Source organism: Ambystoma mexicanum, chromosome 6q (assembly GCF_040938575.1).
Source record: "Ambystoma mexicanum isolate Mex_15411 chromosome 6q, UKY_AmexF1_1, whole genome shotgun sequence".
NCBI lineage: Eukaryota > Metazoa > Chordata > Amphibia > Caudata > Ambystomatidae > Ambystoma > Ambystoma mexicanum.
Genome location: NC_090937.1, coordinates 764,738,412 through 764,759,520, shown reverse-complemented (window position 1 = coordinate 764,759,520; position 21,109 = coordinate 764,738,412). Strand labels below are relative to the sequence as shown.

General features: G+C 48.0%; 1 long non-coding RNA gene across 1 annotated transcript in view; it reads right to left on the bottom strand.

Moving 5' to 3' along the window:
- LOC138515551 (uncharacterized) overlaps window positions 1-20,886 on the bottom strand; it is a 97,937-nt gene extending 77,051 nt beyond the window's left edge. The window contains exons 1-2 of the long non-coding RNA XR_011282069.1: window positions 20,671-20,886; window positions 17,706-17,792 (exon numbers count right to left, since the gene is read on the bottom strand). This is a non-coding gene — a long non-coding RNA (uncharacterized lncRNA). The remainder of the gene's footprint in view (window positions 1-17,705; window positions 17,793-20,670) is intronic.
- Between the last annotated feature and the right edge of the window lie 223 nt (window positions 20,887-21,109).

Below are 21,109 nucleotides of genomic sequence, written 5' to 3'. Positions count from 1 at the left end.
CCATCCACATATAGATGCACACATCGGAGCCAACAGACCTGAGAAGCCTCATGCCAAGAGCAGGGCACACACAATATGCTATGAATGTAATGCAAGCCTGCAGTCATGACAACCATAATACTAACAGCATGCTCATCTCTTATGAACAGGCACACAGTCCTCTGACAGTGACCCCCAGGACTGTTTTCAGGTCGAGCAGCTGCAGGCAGACCTAAAAAGGCAAGCAGGCCCAGGCAGCAAGACAGAACTGTCATGTCGCAGCCACCATCAGCTCCACCACCAGCACCATTATCCCCAACACCACCACCATCAGCCCCACCGCCAGCACCATTGCTACTCACCACTGCATGTCGCACAGCTGCAACCACCACATCTGTGGTATGTGGCCCCACTGTCCCTCCTGTGCCCACCACTCCACCACAGGCCATCGTGGTGGGGTTGCCGCAGCAGAGGACAACAACGACACAACATACCCTTTAGACTGTTACAGCTCCCCCACGACTCCATAGCCCCCCACCATTACCACTGCCTAGCCTTCATAGCATTGATGCACGCCTGCGTCCAATAGAGACCCAGAAGGGAGAACTCCCTGCAATAGCGCAGGAACAGCTAGAGGAGATGAGACTGATGAGACTCATGAGGGAGTGTATGCAGGCCTCCAGCCGCAGGAATGCCAAGTCCTGAGGCTGTTCCACCGCAGCCCTCCTCACCACACAAAGAGTGACGGAGGTGGAATGAGATCACCTCCTCCGTGGTAGAGGTCATGAGACATACCGTCCTACTCTGCCTGGACAACACACAGGCCAAGGGGTCAGACCCACCCACGGCTCCCAGAAGGGCAGCCCAATGCACCGGTCACAGATACTACATCCACACAGGAGTCTGCCAAGAGCCCCATGGCCAAGAGGGCCCGCAAGTGACAATAAGACTGATTGGGTGCTCCACTGGGTGTGTTTGTGGATGGGTCTGTTAAATACATTCAATGACTGGACTTTCCATTTTTTCAAAGTGTTTACTGTGATTTTAATTGGTTATTTATAACGCACTTAATACCCGGAGGTTTCTAAACGCAAACCCGGGGATCGAACCTCTGTTCCTCCACGTCGTCTTGCTTCCAAGGCGAGCATGTTGCCCCTGAGCTATCCCCCCGGTCCAATGCAGATATTGTTGCGCCTGATGCAGATATTGTGCAACATTGCACATGCCAATATAATCTGTCCCCCCTTCTCTGGCCTGTTCATGAGCGTACACCCAGACCTGTTCGGGTACCTGAATCGGGCCTTCAGGAGGCCAAAGGTCCACTCAATCACCACCCTGGTCTTCACATGCACCCAGTTGTACGCCACTTCCTGTGACATCGGGTATTCCTCAGAGGGGTCACCAGCCACGGAAGCAGTGGGTATCCAGAGTCACTGACAGGTAGGAGAGACACAGGTGTGAGTTCTGTAGATTGGTAATGGCATTTCCCATTATGTTGGCATTGCAATGGTCAGTCTGTGCATGAATGTCCCATTTTACATTGTGCTACACTGTTTCACATTCCAGTCCTTGCAAGCATATTGCACTGCTCAGGGTGTTGTCCCAGGACATTCATTTGGCGACCCTAGGTGGCCATGTCTGATAATACACTGCCATTGCATTGGGAAGGGGGCGTTGTTGGTGTTGCATCCTGTTAGGTAGAATCATATGTAGTACCCTTTGGGAACTCCACACACAATTAAGACTACAAGTGACAGTACAAATTCACCTTTGGTACAAGCCTGTACTACACAGTAAAGTGGTAGCGATGGCTGAGCAGCCAGACTTATCTCAAGAGTAAAGTAAGCAGTATCTGAAGTTACACAAAGGACAGCAATTACTATGGTTTAAAAAAACACTGACTCAAGGTTTCTGAGTAAAAGAATATACATTTATTTACACATCATTTGTAAAACAGTTCACTAAAGTGAAGCAGCAGAAAATAACAATCTTATATACTGCACAACACCCAATGAATTCTGGACAAGTTAAGCTCAAAATGAAGTGAGAGCAAAATGGCACTCCAGTAATTTAAAAGGGAGGGAAAGACAAGGTTATACAAAATTAAGCATCACCAACAAGTAAGTAGGTAGGGCAATCTAGAAAAGGCTTGCTACAATGAGGATTCAAATCAATAGGCCTGGGCCAATGTTAATGGTTTAGAGTCTTTGCAGAGGATCACACAGTTCAGAGTAGTTTGCGGTTAAGTCTTTGCCAAGAGTTAGGAACGAAGTTGGTCGGAAGAAAAATTACTTAAAAGAGTAGAGAAGGACAAGCCCTCGGATTGGTGAAAGATTTTAAACACTATCACTGCGGTCGGACGGAACGAACAACCAGGTTTGCACAGTACCTTTAGAGCAGAAGAATGCTGTAGCTGATGCAGAAGTTCCTGGAAGATCCTGCAGGCTCACGGTTCCTGAAGTGACTGTCGGACTGACACGAAGAAGGAAGACTGGAGGGTCCTGCACTGCCCAGCGAAGAAACCAGCAGCAGAGCAAAGCAACAAATAAAAGGTGCGCTCCTTAAAACCCAAACAGGGTCCGGTCCTCCTGGCTATCCGGTTCACTGCAGCTGTGCACAGCAAATTCGACCAGGGGAGGGCGGCCTTGCTTGGTGTTTGGCGGACTGGTTGGTCCCACCAGCTCAAGGGAAGAAGATTCCTTGCAGATCTTCTCTGTCATCGAAGTTTGGAGATTCTGACATGCAGCAGGGTTTCACCGGGAGGTTCAGTCGTGTTAGTGGTCATCTTCCTTCAGCTTCTCTTCAGTTCTCTCGATCCAGTGGTGACTCTGCCTTCCAAGTCCCTGAGACCTGCTTTTTTTGCAGTTTTCCCCCATTCACACAGCCTGGCTGTCAATCACACAGCAGGGTGGCTGTCCTGGCGGGACAGTCACCACAGCCAATCATACAGAATGCGACATGGGTCTCCAAGGAGACCCTGTGCAGGGAGTCTCAAACCCCTCCCTCACATCCTGTCCCCCTCAGACATTCAGGCGCCTAAGGAGGGCTTCTGTGCAGAAGCCCGCCAAAGGACGGTGAACAAAGGAACTAAACCTGGTTTGGCATGCAGAGTAAAACACGAGAAAGACCTTTACAAAAAGAAATGGTGAATAAACCCAGCCGGAACCGAAATAAAATTAAAGGTTTCCAGAGGATTAAAGTTCAAGGCTACTAACTTAGCCTAAAATAGTACCAAGGCTATTTTCATAGACCGCGGTAGGGAAAAAATGGTAGATACCACTGCCACCAGCTGAATCTTAATGAAAGGGGAACTAAATAATGTTCCATGAGAAACAGACAAAAGGGGATAACTATTAACCCTTTCCAGTACTCTATGGAAGATAGTTTGTACTGGGTCTGTGAATTTAAAAAGACTAATAAAGTCAATGGCAACTTTACATGTTCTGGGAGACAGTAGTCAGTCCCACAAAATGGAGTTCAGAGTGGGAAGTCTGAAAAAGACAACCCTGTGTCACTGCACTAAAGGTGCTGTGTAACACATAGTAAAAAGATGATGCCTGTGGAGTAGGTGAGACTCCACAGTCTATGAACACAAAAATGTACAACACATAGCAAAAACCACATGTAAGAGTGGGGAAAAAAGGCTCACACTCTTACCAGGTGAAAAAAATAAATCCAGCAAAGCTGCTGAGGGACTCCGTAGGTAAGGGAAATTAGCCATTCTGGAGAATTCTCCCTAACACATCCTGGTACCTGCAGTGCATTGTGTGTGGATGTCCTGTTGGGGTTGCAATGGCCTGCTCAGTGACTACTACATCTCAAGTCATGTACTACTCCTGTGTATTGTGGCCTGTCAATTTACGGGTGCGCTGTTGGGTCCTGCATATGCAATGCGCATTGCAGACATGCATTCGTAACATTGTTACACTGCCTATTGCTTGTCACTCAACTGCAAGGTAGATGAGATTATACATGTACTCGCCCAACATCCAAGGCCTTTGTCCTCTGTGATGCGCCATGTATGCTGGGAGGGTGCGGTTCCACAGGATCATAGCATTGAGGGTTGATCCTGGGAACCGGGCACAGCAGTGCAAGATGGTCAGGTTGGCTTCACAGGTCACCTGGACATTGAGGGAATGGAACTGCTTCCAGTTTCTGTAGACCTCCGTTGAGGCATGGGGGGGGGCACCAGGTCCACATGCATGCAATCCAATGCTGCCACCACATTGGGCATGTCCGCAATGTCATAGAACTGGGCCTTGGTGGCGTTGAGCTGTGCCAGGGTGGTGGGGAGGGTAATGTGTTGGCCCAAATGGCTCAGGAGGGCCTCCTGCACCAGCACTCTGGAGAATGCAGGTTGCGATATGCCATGCAGCTGGCTCACAGAGTGCTGGAACGTGCCAGAGGCCAGAAAATGCAGGACCGACGCCAGCTTTACCAGCGGTGGTATGGTTGTCCTGATGCCGATCCTGCTTCCTATGTCCCCCTTGATGTGGGTGAGGAGTTCTCTGTTGTTCTCCCTGTCAAGGTGGTACAGGCTGAGGATTTGTGTGTCTGTGAAGGTCCATGGTGTGGCCTTTGTGTGTGGGATCACTGCACACCTCCTCCCCAGCCTCCTCTTCGCCACCTGCATCCCTATCTGCATCCTCCTCCTCAACCTGGCCTCCAACCTCAGAAGCTGTAACTCAGCATGTAGCCCCTCCAGGTCCATGTTAACAGCAATGAGTGGCAGCAAGGTTGTGTTGGTAAGTGTTTTTGGTGAAGGTGTAGCCCTTTACCTCTCTTCCTCTGTGCATTGGGTGCACCAGGGTGGATTGGGTGCAGCTGTGGCCTGTTTGACATCACCTGTGTCAATTTACCAGCTGCTCTGAGGTGTTGGTAATACCGGATAATTAGTGCCAGTATTACGGGCAAATCTGTACTCTCACTTTGCTGGTATCATTGTTGTGCCGGTAAAACTGAGACCAGGGTCTTGGACAGCCGGTATTCCATTGCCGGTATTACCGGCGATGGTAATTCCAGAAGGTTCAGTATCCGGCGCCGGCATTATCGGCAAAAGTGTTTTCAGCTACTTGTAATTTGCTGGTACGTTAAAAGTGCTGGTAAAAAGAATTACTGGCACTTCGAAGGTTTACTGGCAAACTTGTAATGAGGCCCATTGTATTTTGTTAGTGCATTTGAACTGCGATTGTTTTAACGTATTATGTATGTTACTTTTGTAAAGCACTGCGACGCACTTGTGGCCTTGTTCGCGCTATATAAAAATGTTTAATAAGTGCATGAAGAGAAGAGGATGCAGATGCAGATGATATTAACCTTTTTATGTAACCAGAAATATCTGTAAACAGATTCTGGTGGGTTAATACAAAAATCTTGACCGTAATACCATATTTCAGTGGAGTTCAATGCATGCTCTGCAGTGCCGGACTCCTATGCATTCTCTTATGAGAATTGGTACCAATCCATTCCACTTGACTTTACAGAGACTGAAGAGGGAGCAGGCGGTGCTGAGTCATCCAAGAATACAGGCTATTACCATAATCAAGTTTGGCTGTAAAAATTGGTTGGTGTTGGGGCTTTAAGCATGGTACGAAATGGAGGAGGGGTTCTGGAAAGAAGGCGTGGCTACATTGTTCTGGCTGTGGCATATTGGCTGGGCTGGTCACTTAGGCCAGGGGCACCTTCCCCAAATAAACAATACAAGGCAGTGCAAACATATTCTTTGGCCGGCTAGCTTGTATCAGGTTGTCTTGTTTGCATTCTGTAAATAAAACGTCCTTTGGTTTAGTTTCTAAATAAACAGCTGACTGTAAATCAATCCTGTTCTGATTCTGGATGTAAGCAATTCAATCCGTGAGTAAATCACCTTCATTCTGTAAATACATTACCCAGGCCTCGTGTGCGTAATAGCTCGTAAGTGCTCATTTAGTTTTTTACAGCCCACCTGCTATCCGCCTATCCTGTGATAATCTGTAACTATTCACCCCCTGTACGGCAGAGTTAGTTGTGTGCACATATTACACCCAAGGAGGCTCCACTCAAACTAAAGGCTCTGTCACTTTAAATATGCTTTTGCAGGCCAAAAGCAGTCTCAAGGTGTTACCTTATTACTTACATCTTCAGTGGGCCCTAGAATCACACAGGCGAGCAACCAGGAGAACAGGGAGGAGGGGTAAATAGCACCAATGTTGATTACTTGGTACTTTGCATAAAATCAAAGAGCATTTTGGGAACATAAGAACAAGCACCATTTTTTATATATGACATATCAGTGCCAGTCATTGAAACCTGCAACTCTTCTGAGCACACAATGCACACTGGCCTTTCTACTTGTTTCATTTAAGCCAATACACTACCAGTAAAACGATGGCAAGCTATACACATTTGGAGAGAGTTGCATTTTGGGAGTCAGGCGCTGGCTGTCCTGCCTTATCAGGCAGACAGCTTCCATGTATGTATTTCTTTCATGGCATGCCCTACAGCACACTTATGGCGTTGTTACCACTAAAAACTAAATTATTGCCGGGTGCTACTCATGGGGGTTTGATGTAGCCCTGATTCACTGACAGTTTTTGGAGACTGCTGGGAATCTGCTGCAACTATCCCTGACCCCCTTAAAGCACAGTCGGGTGGTCCTGAGAGAGAAAAGGAGTGGTCCAATGTAACAACCGATGGTGGCACAGTGCCAAGCTGACAAATGAGTTGGGATGGGCTACCATAATTATTTCTGAGCAGAAGACTTGCACAGGTTTTCAGACTTGCAATTGTATGCAGATTGTGTAATTCTTAAAAATTCACAGCAATCCCTTTTCTTGGTACTGCAGGGAGTTCAAGGGGCTTGAAGCTGTATTTGGCTTCTCTATAAACTACAACAACTCAGACAACCTTGAGGTCTGAATCTCAGGAAATAATGCACATACTGGTACAAGATAGGTCTTCCAATGAGATCATTTTGTGGTTGAGTACAGACATGGCCAATATCCCAGATATGCTTTACCAATAAAACACCCCTGATCTTTGGGCAAAACAAATAAAAGATCTCTGAAATCAGAGACTGTTGGCCTGCATTAAAAATACATCTTGTTCCAGTGGTTCTCTGGTTCTAGGCACTCCCTATGTCCATTTCCTGCAAGCGAATGGAACCAGAGGGACATGTTTTTTAATGCCACTGGAATAAGTTTGAGGTAAAATACTCTTATGAGCTTCCATAATTGAGGAGTGTGTGTACTTTGATGGTGCACAGTTGGCTCCAGACTGCGAGCAATGTGCTAGTATTTCTGAGAAAAGGTGGCTTGAGGGTATTCTCCCTGATAAGAGTCCATAGGAAGTGCAATTTCTACCCAAGAAGCGCTCCCTAGTGCAGGTGGAGTACCAGTGAGCCTCTGGGATCACACTACTAAAGAACGGAGATTTCAACCATTACCTGGCCCCTTTACTCCAGTCCTTCATGATCTGGAGCAGCCACACGAAAGAGGCGTGTCACCCTCTTTGAGCAGTGCAAGGCCAAAGTTCATCTACTGGAAACAGAACGATGACACTATGCACAAGTATGCCACTGGATAGTCATTGATGATATCAAAACGAGGGTATGCCACACACTAGCTAGCCTTGAAAGAGGATTAATGGCGGGAGGGGAAGAACACAATCACATGCCTGTATACATCAATAGATAAGAACACAGTGTATGAAGAAGTGGAAGGAAGAATTAGGGGCAGAGGTGTATGAAGGTTCCTGGCAGCACATATCGACAGGAGCCTTCCAGGTGCACTACCATCAAAGAAAATATGCACACATGCATTGCCCAGTGGCATGTTTGCTTCCGGGGATCTCCTTAGAGGGCTCCTCCATTTCAAATAGTTCATGGTAAGTAGCTGTAGGTGATTTTGAGCTTTGGAGATGTACAAGTACTTCCACTGAATTAGTGCAAGCAACTGAGAGTGGAATGGGAGCGCAAACCAACATATAATAGTTCAGCGGGTAGGACTCCTAAGAATATTTTTAACTAATGCGTTGAATTGGCACACATTTGAGAAACAAATGGTTAAAAGTCATGCAATTTACAATAAGTTCTGGAGGGTAACACATCAAAAAGCTAATAGCTGGATGCCAGGTCTCCACCAGTATCCAGGAGCATTGTATAGTATTTTCATGATGTATGTGCCACAATAAATTCCAGAATTGCCACTGTAAACGTAAACACTTTGTTGGTAGTGCGCGTTTCTGTGCTATTATGGCCACTGTAAACCACATGTTCGATGATATATGCCAGCAATGCCCTGTAAAACAAGGGCATACTGCCTGTGCCCACACATATGTCAGTATTGCAACTGTAGAAGACGCTTATGACGTTGCCCAAATAATGTGCCATCCCTGCCAGTGTAAAGCATATGTTCATGATGCAAATGCTACCAGCTTAGTACTGTGAGACACTTTTTTCACACTGCCTGAGCCTAAATATACACCAATATCACCACTGTAAAATAATTTTTATCATAGGTCCACAATATCTGCCTATACTGCCACTGTAAAGAACATGTTTATGATGCCTCCATTCTCAATATATGCAAGCATGGCCCTGTGAAAAACGTGTTCATGCTGCCTGGGCCAAATGTACACAATATTCCATCAATGTCACATTAAAGCACATGTTTATGATGTTTATGATGTTCGTGTCTACAATATATATGCTGTCATGACCTCGTAAAAGACATTTTACTACTGCCGGGCTCAAATGGATGCCATTATTGCCACTGCAAAACATGTTCTTGAAGGTACACACAAATTATGTCAGCATGGTGACTGCAAAGTACATGTTCATGATGACTTGCTCCACAATTTACTCCTGCACACCACTAAAAAAAACAGGTTCATGCTCCTGGCACAGTCTCGCTCCACTTCCAGTGACACACATTAATTCATGCATGATACTTGAACACACAACCACTCACTAAGTGACTGACACACACACACATGAAAATTCACTCACTTCCATTCATGTATATTCATTCCAACTCCCCTGTGCACATCCATTGCATAACATTCAAATAACGTATACATAATGTACAAACGTTACAGAAAATGTACCTTTCCACACAGTGTTATTGTCTTCTCTCTTCTCTGTGGTGGAGGGATCCAGTGGGTCCAGAAAGGCTTTTAAAGCAGCAGACTGAGGAACACCTGTGGGTTGCTGTAGTAAGAGACCATGGTTGGCAAGCAACCTACCACTGTGGGCTAGAACCTACCAATGTGAGCTAAGTGGCACTGTGGGGTGCCACTAAGCTCACATCCCTCATCAGCAAGCATTAGAACTTTTGTTACAATGATCACTTGCCACTCAGCTAAGTGGGGGCAGGTGTGGGAGAACTGGGCGTGGTAAATCTACCCAAGTGGTGCAGCGTTCTTCCTGGCCCTACCCGGTTCTACACTGCTATGTACCCGTAAGGACCTAGTTAGCTATTTCCAATACGTTTCCTGTTAGGCTGGACACAGTGTGGTCTCCAGGCCGCTCTGCTATTTATACCTTAGAGGCCAAATTTACTGGAAGGAAATCATCTATTAAAACAATGAGGACATTTTGGGCATCTTTTGTACATGGACTCGTTGGTGCTACCCATGAGGGACGACGGCTTTTGGATCCTTTGTAGTGTTTGGATTTGGTTTGTTGGTAGTCCTGTGTTAATCTTGTTGTGGTAGTACAGTCATGCCATAAATGATTACCTGCTCAGCTTTTGTTTTGTGGCATGCAGTATGTATGGGTGCAGGGGTATTTTGAAAGGATCCCGGCCATCTTAAGTACTAGGTTTGCCAGTTTGAATTGTTTTCTCAGGAGGATTGGCTTCGGAAGCTCTGCTTCATCCAGATTAATCTGTCCTCTATGAAGGTTGAAATATTGAGCCATCTCACGCATCCATTAAGGCAGGGGTCCATCTAAGTGGCATCTGTTTAAATCAGTAGCTCAAGGTTGTTCAGTTTGATGGTAAGGTCAGGTAGGGTGAATGTTCATTTTAAACAGAGGTGAGGATAAGGAGGAGCACCGCGTGACCTCATATCTTCTTGGCCCGTGGGGCACAGGAAGGTGTGTAAAGTAGATCTGGTGACTCAGACTTGGTAAAGATAAGCTTGATCCAATTCAGGGAAGATCCTGACAATTCATCGAGTGTCCCAGCATGATCTTGTGGTCTTCTATGTCCTGTGCCGCACGAGGATGGCGAGGATCAAAACTGGGAGGAGATCCAGGTGAAGGTGGGGTTAGGTCTTCTTTGGTGTCTCCCTTTGGTTGTCTGACATTGAATTGGTGGTCTCTCAGTAGTTTGTGTGTCTGTGTCTATTCCTGCAGCCATTTTGTGATCTTGCTTTCCAGCATCTTCATCAGTTTTGAAATGTGGCAGTGGTTGGCAAGTTCCTTGGTATCTGCCTTATGTGTCTTACACAGTGGGTGTATTATTAGGTATGCCATTTTGCTCGTGTCTGTGCCATGTGGGATAGAATCACTTGCCGCTCAGTGATGTCTGGAGCAAGTGTTTTGGTTATCACATTTAGCAATCTTGCTGAGTAGTGTCCTTCTGACAAATTGAAGGATTGAAACCTTGAATCGTCTGGATCATTTCCCAGACTCGCCCAAGGCTCACTGCTTAGAGTTTGGACATCTCAAAGTGCACTTTAAGGAGGGGGAGGCATGCTTGCTTATCATAACACATTTGTTTTGTTATTACATTTATTCAGGGGGTTTTATATTCGCGACATGAAGATTAAAAGGTCATCGATGAGTTTTTGAGAGGGACATCTTGTGTATTTTATAATCTTGGGGTATGCTTTGCGAATATCGGTGCCAGTGCAGCGATTTTTGCTGCCCCATGCAAAAACCTAATTTTGCTGCCAGAATCTTGGATTCTTTGATCGCATGCCCTATACTCAATGTGCCCTGGCGTCTTTGAATATGGGACATGCAACTCACACTCTCCAACATCCTTCAAATCTTTTTTAATAACATGTTAAGATTACAAAAGACACGCACACACAGACGCTGCATGCTTCATTCAGAAATGTAAAATACAGCACCAAGCTTGCAAACACACTGTAGCTATCCTCCTCGTGTCAGGAGGATAGCCCAGGGGCAACGCGCTCGCCTTGGAATCAAGACAACGTGGAGCAACACAGGTTCGATCCCCGGGTTCGTGCTTAGAAACCTCTTGGTATTAAGCACGTTATAAATAACCAATTACAATTGCAATAAGTGGAATTAGTGCAAGCTTCCATCTTTAACTTGCACGGCCAAGCGCAAGAGCAAGCATACCTCAAAAACCATACAGCAGAGGCAAGGCAGCTGGAAGTTTAATCACAAAAAGTACAGCATGAGCATGGCCAGTACATGTTTCATGAAAAAGAGGTACTGCATGGCCAGGACCGGTGCAAGCTTCCCTCGCAGAGAATGAGCAAGGCCAGTGCAAGCTTCAAAAAGTGGTAAAGGAAAAAATAGGCTGGCCCAGTGCAAGCTTCCCATAGTACAATAATTAACTGCGTCTTAAAAATTGATTGTGACATAACGTTTCATAAAAAGTGTTTTGTAAACAAATGGTTACTTATACATCATGATTGGGCTGCTGCAAGCTTCCTCCATAAATGGTGATATGTGCAGTATGAGCAGGGCACATATACGCTTTCCTGACAGACACAATGGGTCAGTAGAGTAACTTTTCTGAAATTGTTTGGGGGGGACATTATGTGTTGGATATCGTGGGAACATTGGGGAAACACACACACACTCGCTCCTCATACGCCCAAGGAGCTACGCCGGAGACATGTGGATGGTTAGGGTCCCCGGCGTGAACTGTCGCACGGGCCGTGTTTATTAACACTGCGCCTGGGTGAGCCACATTCTGGCTCATGCATGCGCCCAACAGCATATTACTACGCAACATCCCTCCTTTTCCCCCCGAAACAGAAAACATGAAGAAACATAGAATTAACAGTGCTCAAATACAACTTAAACTGTTAGTGTATCACTGATCACGAAGCAGAGTCCGTAAGGAAGTCTTATAACCTCTGCGGCGGCCTGCGCCCCGCCCGGCTCGGGTACCTGCGTGCTTCATCCTGAGGTACATCGGGCGTCCCTTGAGTCTCGGGCGGTTCATCGTGTCTCAGTGTTGACTCGGCATTCTGCTCCGGGTCAGGTGTGACTGTCTCCTCCGAGCTCGCAGTTCCGATGCGCTTGAAGAAGGACACGTTCCTGATGACAGTCCCTCGTGCATTGGCGGCGGTGACCATAGACCCTTTGACGTGCGTCACCCCAAGTGGCTGCGTCTCATATGGTTTTGACAACTTTCCTTCCGGCCTTCTGTTTCGCACTAGTACGGTGTCACCCACGGCAATGTCTTTCTCTGGGAGCCTCCTCCTGGTGGTCTCTCTTTCATTCTGAGTGGCACTCTCCGCTTGCACCTGCTCGTTATTGATCTCTCCCGGATGTCGACCTTCGATTTCTGGTAACAATCCTCTTGGCACCCGTTTGAAGAGCGCCTCTGCCGGGGCGACCCCAGTGGATGCGGGGTCGAGCGGTACTCTCGGAGAAATTCGAACAGGTTGCGTCTTAGATCTTCCCCTCCATTCATTGATATGCGAAACACCTTGTTGAGTGTTCGCATAAATCGCTCTACCTCCCCATTTGCTCTTGGCCAGAGGGGTGTGACCTTACGATGTTTTATCCCTCTTTCTTCACAGTAGGTTGCAAACTGCTGCCCGTTGAACGGGGCACCGTTGTCCGAGCACAACTCACTTGGAAACCCATGCGTGGCAAACATTTTCTCCAACGCCATGATGGTGTGTTCACTGGATGTGGACTCGACCAGCTCAACTTCGGGATATCGTGACCACTGATCGGTCACCACCAGAAAGTACATTCCCCGGCCTGTGGACCACAAATCGGCATGTACCGTCCCCCATGGCTGGTCGCTCCTTACCATTGCTTGGATCGGCGGCCCTCTTTCCACCGGACTCGCAGCTTGGCAGGGAATGCAGTTCTTCACAAACTCCTCCACTCTGCTTTCCAGCTCCGGGAACCAGACCTTTAATCTCAGACGAGCTTTCATCTTGGCCATCCCCCGGTGGCCATTATGGGCGAGATGTAGGACTTTGTCAACTAATGTTCTCGGGATCACAATCTGGTGACCCCTCAGCAGGAGGCCGTCATCTGCCACCGTCAACTCGTGCCGCGCCTTCCAGAGGGCTTGCAGGTCCTTTTGAGCCCCTATGATCCTCCTGGAGTTGTCTTGCAGGACCTCTCGCCACTCCCCACTCGCTATCGCCTGTCTGATTTTGGTGAACGTTTCGTCCCTGTTGGATTCCTCTGCAATTACCTGGCAGGCCAGGGCAATGGGCAGCGCAGATTCGACAGCCAGGTGTACGGCCTCTACGCAGTCGGCCACTTCAATGGAGTCTCGGAGCCTTCCCGAGCTCGGGTGACGGGACAAATATTCTGCCGGGTCAAGTGTTCCTGGCCGATACAGTAGTTTGACCCCATACTCAATTAGCAAGAGCATCCATCGTTCAATGCGAGGTGGTGGTTTGGACGAGGTCCCTGATAGAATTGGGATTAGGGGCTTGTGATCCGTCACCACGACAACTGGTTTCCCCAGAATGTAAATTCGGAAATGTTTGCACCCCCACAGTATGGCCAAGGCCTCCCGCTCGATATGAGAGTATCTCCTCTCCGTCTCGGTGAGGGCTTTGCTGGCATAAGCGATGGGCCTCGTGGTTCCTTGATTGTCCGCCTGCATAAGAACTGCTCCCAGGCCCACGGGGCTGGCGTTGACCACAATTTCAGACTCCCGGTCCGAGTTGAAATAAGCCATGGTCTCTTGGCCTGATAGGGCGCTCTTAATGACATTGAACGCCCGCTGCTCTTTTCCACTCCAGTTCCATGCGACGTCATTCCTGGTGAGTGCTCTTAAGGGCTCTGATAGCGAGGCTAGGTCACGGATGAAGCAACCGCAATAGTTCACCATCCCCAGGAAGCTTCTAATCTCCGCTGGAGATGTCGGTGGAGCGGCTTCACGGATGTCCTTCACTTTCTCTGGATCAGGGGAGATCCCTCCAGCATGGAAAACAAAACCAAAGAACTCCAACCTGTCTTTCAGAAACTCACACTTTTCTTTGTGTAGTGTTAGACCTAGAGTGCGCAGCCTTTCCAGGGTGTTCTCTAGGCGCTTCAGATGTTCTGCCTCCGATCGGGCAAAGACCAGGATGTCGTCCGACATGTTGATCACTCCCTTGAGTCCTGACAGAGCTCCCCTGATGGCATTTTGGAAGACTTCTGCCGCGGACGAGACTCCGAAACTGAGCCGCTTGTATTGATATAACCCCTCATGAGTCGTGAAGGTCGTAATGTTTCTGGACTCGGGGTGTAACTCTAACTGGTGATATCCAGATCGTAGGTCCAGTTTTGAGAATACTTTCGCTCCCTCGAGTTCCCCAACGATATCATCTAAGGTGGGCGTGATGTGGCGTTCCCCCTTCATGGCTACATTGGGTAGCCTCATGTCCACGCAGATGCGCACCGCGCCTGGCTGTTTAGGCTTCAGGGCCACTACAATTGGGGAGACCCAAGGGGTGGGGCCTTCCACCCTTTCGATGATGTCTCGGTCAATCAGGGACTGCAACTCTTTCTCCACCTGTGCTCTCAGATGGAACGGGATACGGCGGTGTTTGAGAGCTGTTGGTCTCACTGACCCGTCTATGTGGAGGCGTATTGGATCAGCTTTCAGTTTTCCTATCCCATTGAAGATTGTCTCGAACCGTTGTAGTAGGTTTTCCAGGTCGGCGCAGTACACCGCAAATGAGAAGTGGACAATGTTTAGCGCTTCAGCGGCGGCGCAACTTAGGAGTGAGTGTGGGCTCACACTTGTGATGAAGAATCTTGCTTTGATTCTGGTCTGTCCATGAGTCACTGATGCTACGAATACCCCCTGGATGGGGAGCGGAGTGTGCCCACCAAAAGCATATATGCATGCCGTGGACTCTGCCAACCCTGGTGGGCCAGGCAACGCGTTGTAATGTTCAGTCGCTAGCACACAGACGGACGCTCCAGTGTCTATCAGGACCGGCGTGGGTGTTTCCCCAATGTTCACTGTGCACGTGGGCTGGTGCCGTTTCCCTGGGCCTTTGGCGATACTGGATATGAAGAAGATTTCGTCCTCCTCTTCCTCTTCTTCTGCGATGTTCAAATCTTGCATGCCCTGTTCAATGGACGACAGACCCGTATCCCACTAGAGGTGCCTCGGCCAACTATCTCCAGACCTCTGGTGTCGTTGCCCTGCACACTCTCGCATAGTGTCCCGGAGTGCCACATCTGCCGCAGGTTCTTGATTTGGCGGGGCACTCGCCTACATGTGGCAGGTCATATCCGCAGTATTGGCATGATGGAGCATTGCTGTGACCTGTGGGTGGGTCTCCACCTCTTGGCGCCCATCTTGCCTTCCCTGGTGCAAAGCGACCGACTGCAAAAGCTTCTTCCTCCTACTTTACATGAGTAGCTGCGTCCATCTTTGCCCCCCTGGCATCAGCCAGTTCATACGCTCTCCCCATGTCTAGGATTTGTTGCAGGGTTAGCCCAGGTTCTCTCAAAACCTGCCTCCGCAGTTTTCCAGAGCTGCACCCTTGCAGCAACTGGTTACGAACCATCTCTTCTTCGTTACCCCATCTACAGGAGCTTGATAGGTGTCGGAGTCGCGCACAGAACTTGTCCAATGATTCATCTTCTCGCTGCTTCTCCGCGCACATGACAAACCTGTCAAAGTCTACGTTTGCCATGGGAAGGAAGTAATCCCTGAGTGCTTGTTTCACTGCAACGTAGGTGGCCACAGGGATGGTCAGCGAGTCATAGATCTTGTGTACCTCCACCCCTGCCGAGTATACCATGATGGCGATCTTCTCTGCATCTTCCGTGACCCCTGCGGCCGTGAAAAACATTTCTAGCCGTTTACCCACAGGAGCCATTTTGGACCCAGCTTAGATGGAGGGCCTGTGGTATCAAATTCAGGCATGGGGCTTAGCGTGCTGTTCATCCTGCGTGGGATGGGGGCAATTGCACCATCTAGGTCATCTTCTTCCCCCATCTTGGTGAATAGCACTCACAGGTACTTGCTGGACACCTTCTGTGGCTGCTGGGCTGGTGTGCTGAGTCCCCTTGCGATGTGGTGCTCTTCCTGCACCCTTCTCTCCTCCTGGTCACCTGTGCCACAGCCCTGTAAATGTAAGGGCTGTGGAATTTCCAAAAATTGCTGCTGGGCAAAGCAAAAGTGCAAGTGGCGCACGAGCACCCTCACGGGCCGCTACCACTGCCTTTCACGTGTTGACCAAGATGGCCGCCGGCCATACGCGTGGACTCGTGTGGACGCGAGTCAACATTCTTCTCCTAGAACGTTGCTGGAGCGGAGGATGGCTCCCGCGCCGTCCTCGTCGCCAGTGTTGGATATCGTGGGGGCGTTGGGGGGCCCCACGCAGTCACACACACACTCGCTCCTCATACGTCGAAGGAGCTACGCCGGAGACATGTGGATGGTTAGGGTCCCCGGCGTGAACTGCCGCACGGGCCGTGTTTATTAACACTGCGCATGCGTGAGCCTCGTTCTGGCTCACGCATGCGCCCAACAGCGTATTACTACGCAACATTATGTATGAAGAAAAGGTGCCCCAGCCAAATGAATGGGGACAAAATGGTGTGCCATGAAAGTTGGGGGGGACAAACACCCCTTTACCCCCTATAATTACGCCCATGCAACGGGTGCAACATGAAGAGGTGCCAGTGCAGGCTTCCTTTGCAAATAACAGATACGGGATTGGCACTGGCTTACATTGCCAAGCACCCTGCGTTCACACGCCCCCTTCCTCCAGTAGCTCTTACTTGTGATCTTGCATCTTCTGGGATAAGAGGTGTGCCCAGGTTTTGCAAAGCGCAGGCATCACTGTTCCTGCGTGTGCTCTTGGCAATCCCTCTCCGCTGGTCTTATATATTATCCAGAGGTGGTGGGGGGAATGGGGTGAGGTGAATGGGGATGGAGCAGTTCATGTATACATACGAAACTGCTCACTCCCTGAAAGAAGCAGTGGGATAGCTGCCATTTCCAGTGCAGAAAGACCTCCCACTCTTACCTGCGCAATCCGCCTGCTAGCCAATCACAGTCCATCCTGGGTGAGTGGGTAGGCTGTAGAGGCAGAAAAGCTCAGATGAAACATGGGTGGTCCTTTAGAGCAGGAGTACACTACAGGGAAAGTTCTGTTAGCACCCTCGTTACTCAATGTCGCATCATAGGCCAATCGATTGTTTCAGGATGGCTTTGAAGCAATATTACTTTTTAATCAACAAATTGTTTCCTTTGATAACCTTCTACATGTTCATATAGCGTAATGGATTTTGAAATAAGTTTCATTTGGAGCTTAATGCTAGTTTAATTTGGGAGAGCATTTAAACATCATATAATGTACATTACAACTTTGACAGGTTGAGCAGTGTGCATTTACCCCCAACTTCCACAAATTCTAACCTACTATGCATATATTGGCTGTGAAATCTATACAGTATGCAGTTTTCTAGTTAACTAGGTAGCTTTTCGTAGTGGAGGGATGGAGGCATGGCTACTACGCACTTATTGGAAGACAGGTGTAGGCGGGCACACCATTATACTTTTAGTTGCTTTACTTGACCTGCAGTTTACCTGCCTCCAACCCCCGCTTACCTGGGCTCAAGATCACCTTGGTGCACCTCTCTTGGAATTTGACATGGGATGCAAAGGCAAAGGCTAGGATGGTATTCCCCAAATCCCCTGCGGGAAAAAAACACTGGTTATAATAACTTTCCACACAAAAGGAAAATCAGTCAACAAAATGCTGGTGTATGGTCTTTTTAGTTCTTCTTTTGATCAGTCATACCTTTCTTCCAGTATACCACCTAGTTTAGAAGTTTTATTTAAAAGGGGGAAGCAAAAGACACAATGTATGCCATAAAGAGATCTAAGCAACTGCATAACTAATACAAATGAAGGATCCAAAATTTAAAAACTAGTCCTCTTGAAAATATTAAACAGTTCCTTAAAAATATGTTTTTAAGTGCTTAACATGTATACTAAAGAGTCTATACGGTACACTGCAACTATTGTGACAAATCTAGCGAACTTGTCATTGGTTCTCCAAGGGAAATCCCTCCTCATGTGGCCAGTGAAAGGTAGAAGCTAGTACCCAGTTACATTCTCCCCATTTTTATATGGCCTATTGTCCTGTGGATGAAGAACCTCCACTAATTGTTGACCGCCAATCTTATATGTGTTCTTCTCACTTAAACAACAATAAAACAAACAGTACTGATACTTTTTTACCCCCACCCCTTTTCACAACACTGCGACGAGGAAGAGGAATTGAGTAATGAAGATTACCAAGAGCAGCACACTGACACCACAGTCTAGTCGTTGGTTGGAAGTTACTAACAGGTGCCAGGACATTCAAACGCAGAACACCTGAGCAACATGAGAGATCCGGGCATCCCAATGCTGTTTAGGACGTGGGAGGAAGCAAGGCAGTACGAAACAAAGAAACGGGAGAAGACGGCGTCCAGAGAGGTTGAGCTGAGAAGTGTTCACTGCATTGCCAGGAGGAGCAGCAATAACCACCGAGTGAAGGAGGAGGCGGGACGAACACAGAGAGGCCGACGAGGCATGCTCCTGTACAGCAGACCGACCACAAAGAAACCGGAGAGTCGCAAGGGATACCGAAGGTGACAAAGACAACCGGTAAGCCCAGAGAAGGAGAATAGGTTACAATGGCGCTTCAGGCAGAATGCTGTGTATCATTAGCAACGAACAGAAGCCCTTACAGGGGAAGTGGGGCATTAATTTTACCTGGAGAAGGGCCGATGACACAAAAAATAGGAACTATAATTACTTGGATACAAGAACGAGCAAATGCAAGTAGAGCGAGGAAACCTGGCATTTGCATGCACATATTAAAATGATTAAAAAAGCCCTGGCAGGAGAGTAAACCAGGCACTCAGTGAGTCTGGGACTCAGATCCAAGTCAAACAGCAAAAAAGCCCTGGCAGGAGAGTAAACCAGGCACTCAGTAAGTCTGGGACTCAGACCCAAGTCAAACAGCAGAAATCCCTGGCAGGAGAGTAACCAGACACTTCAGCTAGTCAGGGGCTCATACTCAAGCCAAGCAGCAAAAGCCCTGGCAGTAGAGTAAACCAGGCACACAGCGAGTCTTGGACTTGCACCCAAGTAAACAAAGAAAAAACCCTGGCAGGAGAGTAAACCAGGAACTGGAGAATCGGGGCAGAGAACCTCCTGCCTTTTATTATATTGTGTTAAACTGAAAGAACATGGGTTAGAGATTCCCCCACCTTGTTTTTCTGTGAACCATAAGAGCCATATCCCTTTTTCTGTAACAGGATATCAGAGCCAAAGAGAGAACTGTGAAATATATCTATAAGTGACATTGTGAATATTTATGGAAACGGAGAACGCGCAAGGGATGAACAATCCTCCTTGGGGATAATATGCAAATAACATTGTGACTAACCAGAAAGACTCTAGGGGAAGGGAAGAACCCTTCTCTGCTGGAACCTTGCTTTCACTTTTGTCATCACCTTCAAGTCTTTTAATTCAGAACTCTGAGAAGAAGCTGTTGGTGTACAGCTCAAAGACACTCCCCTGTCCCGTTATATTGAGTTTTGTGTGTGAGGGTCAGTTTAGGATTTTGGACACAGGAAGGAGAAATCTTTGAATTTAGACACCTTGAAGCATGTGTGGGGGCTACAAAGCACTTTTTTGGCTGGGCTGCTTCTGTCAGCTGCAGCCTAGCAATCATCTGCAGCGTGGGGTGGGGGGAGTCCGTTTATTCGTTATGACGGGTCTGCATATGGCAGATGCTGCCTGGCCATCATTGCAGCAGTGGGGGCCCCACAGACCTTACTCAGCCCGGGCGGCGTCTTGAAATGATGGCTAGCCAGGAAGTGGCGGTAACGTTGGGCCTGCCCCACCCGGGGACCACCAGTAATTATGGAGCCTGGGGCCCACCAGTGACAGTATATGCACCGAGTAGGTGGTTGTGACTTGTAACAGGTGCTGAGCCGGGACACTCTTCAACCCTTCAATCCAAGGCTTGAGAAAGAACGTTATTGCAGCGCTCAGCTCGCGCCAACATCATTGTGGGAGATACTTTACTCCAATATTTTTTTTTCTTTTTCTTGAAAGTAAGCTCGTGCCGCAGAGCCTCCTTTTTTTTCATATTTCTTTTTTCTTTGTCTTCCGCAGGGGGATTTCATTTTCATCACTAACTTTCTAAGAAAGGCTGGTCCATGATTATAAATGTAGATTCACACGAATATTTATTTAAAAGGATTGCAACAAGAAAATACCATGGGTGTCAAAAGTATCCATCTATAAAGTAGTATTAAAATTGCATGAATAAATGTACTACGATTTGAGAGCAAACACTACAGCAAATTGTGTGTTATGCACTCCAGAGGCGCCCCTGTCCAGCATAGCTTGAAAGGCTATGATCTATATTAGTCTGCCTTTTCATGCTAACGAAACGCTTAAGAACACTTGTGCTCTCCACGTGCATTGCAGGAGTCTGTGGGCATAGGCACTTGGCTCCCCATTGCTGTGCCTGCATGAGACTTCTAACCTCCTCTGACCCCCTTCTTACCTGTGATGCTGCAGCTGTAGCTGGCAAATGCTCTGCCGCCAGACGTTCTGTGTCCAGGAAGTTGCTGGGTCTCCGACCTATACGAACTGAGGGACCTGCTCCCGACCGTGTTGTTTTATGAAGATTTCATCCTGCCATGGCTACGTGTTTCGCCTTCCCAGGCAGACGTGTGGTGCTGCAGCCTAAAACCAAACGTCAAGAAGAAGTAGCACTGTTATAGCTGTAATATGGAATGAAAAGAGCGACTCCGGCACCTGTGAGAATGTGGTTTGCAGGCGACATCCTGCAGCCACTTTAGTTCTGTTAAGATGAAGTCTATTTCCAAAACTGGCGCTCTGGCACCCCCTGGTGGCTACTGCCATAGGTAGCAACATAGTTTGTCTAGTGCTTGGCTTGAATCAGCCCCGGTGAAGATCATAAGGGTTCATTCTTAAAGAGG